Genomic DNA, 4,733 nt, shown 5'->3' with positions numbered 1-4,733 from the left:
GGCTCAGGTCATGATCTTAAGAGTCCCAGGATCAAGTCCCACGTTGGGCTCACTGCTGAGTGGAGAATCTGCTTCTCCCTCTGACCCTCCCTCTTCTCATGCTCTCTCTCTCAAATAAATAAATGAAATCTTTAAAAAAAAAAAGAAGGCAATAATCAGTCCTAATTAGATCCTCCCGAGTCAGTTGTTCTCAGCCTTGGCTGCACATTAGAACTACCTAGAGGAACTTAAAAACTCTCCAATGCCCAAGCCTCTCCCCAGACTAATTAAATCAAAATCTCTGGGGGTGGGATCCAGACATCAGCATTTATTAAAGTTCCCCTGGTGATTCCTATATGCAGTCAAGGCCAAAAGCCAGTTTTCTAATTGGTGAAGCCAGAAACAGAAGCAAGAAATTTTGGCTCTGGAGTCTCGGCTCTGCATGCTCAGAAAAACCACCTCCAGCCCTGTCTGCATATAAGGTAGGAGTCAGATTTGCCCTTCTCCTGGGTCTGATCATCTAAGGAACTAAGGTTTATGAAAAAAGCAAACCAAATGACTCAAAACAGTCCAGTAGATATGTTTCTGTATATTAGCCAATAAAAAGTAAAAAGAAAGTTTCCTCCCCAAGAGCTGAACAATCACAGTTCGAGGCTCTTCTGCAGGACAGCAGGTCACTGCTGAAATGGCAATTGATTATATATACATTGCTCTGAGCACTCCTTAGGAACTGTTTCAGAAGAATGTCAGGTGAAAGGTTCACAGCACAACTTTTCACGGTTAATTAGCAGTTAGAATCACTTCAAGAAATCGAATAGGGAGGAGCAGATGGGCTCCCAGCTCACCTTGGGGCAGTAATTTGTATGTCCCAGCCATTAGTCTTGGTTGCTAACAACATCTAGAGGCAATGCAATCTTATATTTTTTGCTTATTTTCCATTTGGTTGCTAAATAATTTAACTCCAAAATCTAATTTCTGCTAAAAAAAAAAAAAAAAAGAAAAATTAAATGAAATGTTTGTATCAGAGCTATTTAATTTGTAACATGTTACCATAATTATCTGATATTGGTGTAAAACCATAAAACACACCTGATTACTTTGTTTTAAGTGCTCAGACAACACTGATATGCTCTGGTAAGTGAAGAAATCCTACTTCCAAATTACAAAGAACATTATATTTTATTGGCATCTCAATAAAATAAGTTAGAGAAGAGTAAACATTTGCTTTGGGTTTTAAAAAAAGCTTTTATTTTAAACCTGTCTCTTTATTTTGTTTTATTTTTTAATTAACATATAATGTATTATTTGTTTCAGGGGTACATACCTCTTTAAATGGTTCTGTTTTTTTTTTAACAAAACCAGTTGTAATATTTTAGAAAGCCAATGTGTTCTTTTTGTTGTGGAAGCAGTTTAGCATTGCTTTGTTTTTAAAATAAATCTTTACTCCACAAACATCTATAGCACTCTGCAAAGGTTTTAAATCTTATTTACTAGTGCCATAGCTTTTGAGATTAAGGCATGGAAGTGGGGTCTGCCACAAACTCTTTTGCATTTTCTTAAATCTGTAGATGAAAGTGGCAAATTGACCTAAGAAGTTCTCTTTGAAAAGAAGGCATTACTTAAGTTTAACTTATTATTTTCCCAGTTGGAATGACAGAAATTGTTGGGTGACCTTTGTAGGGTCACTTATTGTCTCTGTGAAAATTTCCTCCATCCTAAGTAGAAAAAATACCTGCTGAGCTAAGGACTACGGTGAGACAATGCTTGTCAAACATTTTGTGCTACTCCTCGGAAAGAAGTCAACCATGATAAATAGACTTTCAGGACAAGTTTTCTAAAATTCACCTTGTGCCAAACTCTTCAAGTCCATCTACTCTTCTTCAGGCTTTTGCACTCCCATTAAGCTGGGATGATGAGCCAGAATTGGTTCTAGGCAAAATATTGCAGTTAAGAGTTTAAATTTTTACCTTGTCTTTTTGTTCCTTTCTCTATTTGTCTACAATGTGTCTATGAGTTTCATCTTCTATTTACTCTAACATTGCACCAGATACAGTTTCACCTTCCTACATAAGGAGTACATCTGCCAAAATCAGCCCCATTTTAAGTCTTCCTTTGTTACTTGAAAAAATGTTGTTTGGACTCTACCCCAAACCAATTAAATCAGAAACTCTGAGGTTGTAGCTTGGAGAATCTTTAGGTTTAAAAGCTCCCAGGTGACTCTAATGTACCGACTTGGCTAAGTATCACGGTCTTAAAGCCAAAACCATGGATTCTTAAGGGTCTAATTCTAAAGAGATAGCAGGTGAGTCAAAAAGATATTTGTAGACCAGAAATCCTTACAGGCTATTTATGAGCCCAAAACTAATGAGAGGACATTGTCTTATCAGCCTAAAGGATGACAGCAACTAAGACACCAATAATTTTATCTTGCTATGAAATTCCTCAGCTGTGGTGACCTTTATTTTCTTTTGTCTCGGGCACTGCGTTTACCTGGAATAATCTATGACACACTGACTGTATTATTATTCTCATTTTATCTGATAGTATAATGCCTACTAAGAAGTGACTAACTTTCTAATTTGGTGAGGGTGGGAAGGGTTCTGAATTTATTTGACAGTTTGTCACAGTGAATCTCTGGCTCTGAGAAACAAATTCTACGATCGCTGCAATGACAGTAGTTATCTGTTCTTCCTGCATGCTTTAGTTAACTTAGTGAATCTCTGCTTGCTTGCAGTTGTCTGTCTCTCTGTCCAGAACTAGGAGGACGTCCTCAGAATTGTAAGAGTACTGTGATGTTCATGGCCATGGTGACTTTGGGTTCAAAACCATAGTTTTCTAAATGAATTGTTTATTGAACATTGGACCACGTACTAGAAAATAACAAAAACTGAGAGCTCTTTATGCTCTTGAAGTAAGAATTTACATATCTGTTGAAGATAGAAGCCTTTGGTCGAAAGTTATGTGATAAGGATCAATATGCTCATTTTTAATTTCAGTTTTTGAGCTCCTTTGAACTTAATACCCTGAACTTGATTATAGCAATACTGAATTAGTTGCTGTTTAATCAATGTAGTAAAATGAAGAAAACTATAACATCTGCTTTCAGTCAAGCCCTTACCTCTTCCACTAAGTTACGGTTTAGAGGACATATCTTTTAAATGCATTTTAGGGGCATTCATCCTGCCTCACTCTCACTGTAACCTTTGAGAAGACTGCTAAAAGGTCAAAGTCAAGGATACTATTTTTTTTTCTTAATATGGAATGCTTCACAAATTTGCATATCATCCTTGTTCAGAGGCCATGCTAATCTGTGTATCTTTCCAATTTTAGTATATGTGCTGCTGAAGCAAGCACAAGGATACTATTGATTAATGACATTAGGAGTTAAGTTTTCTTGTATAATGCTGGAAGAGATTAAAATCTATTTTAAGGTTTCCAGTCTCTGGCTAGCATATAAGGGGCTTGGAAGTTGCCACTCTATCTTAACAAGTAAAAATCTAAACAGACTAAAAAAATCAACAGTTCTTGGATCTGTAGGTGAGGAGAGACAGAGGAGAAACTATTGTCCCCAAGATTAAGAGTCAGACAAATACAGGGTATCGAGTTCCAGAGAGTAGAAGAGCAGGAGTAGAAACCAGGTAACCTGTGCAAGGGTAGGAAAACCTGAACAAATTGCTAGAGATTCAGGGTGGACAATTCTGCGTGTTAAAAACTCTAAGGTTCCCAGCTATAGGCTCACAATATGTGAGATTTACCTCCAGAAATGTGACCAGATTTTTACAGTAAATATGGAAGAATAATTCCCTAAAGTTTCTTGCGGAGGAGGGGGCAAAGGACAATTTTGAAATACTCAAGAGCATTTTTTTAAATACTCAAGAGCATTCTATCCTTCTTAAGAAGGTTTGGCCTCAGGAAGAACTAGCTTAATGGGAGTCTAATTTACCAGGAATCATCAGAGCCCAGCTTAACTGGGGGAAGGAAAACATCTAACGCCAGCATCATCTAGTTATCCTCTACCACCTAAGTGGTGAGAAAAAAAACCCTAAGAAACATTTGTGAAGTTTACTGTGCAGAGGTATAGACTCTCTAAAAGCCTGAGACTTAAACAAAGGACCGAAGAATGCTTTCCCTCAACACCATATTACTAAAGGTCTTTTTACAGCAGTCCCTTTCACCCAGCACCTCATATCTGGCTCTCAGGAAAATAATTGAAGGCCTATGAAAAGGCAAAACAAACACAATTTAAAGAAATGGAATATGCATCAGACCTACACATGGTAGAGATATTTGAATGAAAATATATTTGATCCTTTCAGTGGTTCTTTGGTTGTTCTATGATGTATATTTCTGGAATATTATTTCTTAATTGTTTTTGATAAGACCATCTTGTAGATGTTTCTAGGCTTTAAAAGTTTTAGTCAAATGCTTTATGGTTTTAGGAGAAACTGGTTTTCTACTTGATGTGTTACCACCATGAGCAAGATGAAATACTGATGACCAAAGATGACAACTGTAGCTTTAGGGACTTGGGTTCTTTGGCTGGCCTGCTGTGAACAAAATGATCTATGACTTACAGGTGGCTTTCTCCACTTGTCAAAGCTAGGGTTTGGGGACAAGTTCTTTTTAATCATAAATATTGGTTCAGGTGGATGTTTAGCATATGTAATTTATTTGTAATCGAAGTACAATTTATTTCTATGTTCTGTGACCATGAAAACTCACTCAAAGAGCATGGAGCCTGACTCGGGGCTCTA

General features: G+C 37.1%; 1 non-coding gene across 1 annotated transcript; it reads right to left on the bottom strand.

Annotated features, from left to right (window-relative positions):
• Positions 1-3,229: 3,229 nt before the first annotated feature.
• On the bottom strand, positions 3,230-3,333 carry LOC122894889. The gene has a single exon (XR_006381894.1). It is a non-coding gene; the product is annotated as a U6 spliceosomal RNA (small nuclear RNA).
• Between the last annotated feature and the right edge of the window lie 1,400 nt (positions 3,334-4,733).

This window comes from Neovison vison, chromosome 13 (assembly GCF_020171115.1).
Source record: "Neovison vison isolate M4711 chromosome 13, ASM_NN_V1, whole genome shotgun sequence".
Lineage (NCBI taxonomy): Eukaryota > Metazoa > Chordata > Mammalia > Carnivora > Mustelidae > Neogale > Neogale vison.
Note: the sequence above shows the minus strand (reverse complement) of the source record. Positions and strands in the feature narration are given on the sequence as shown.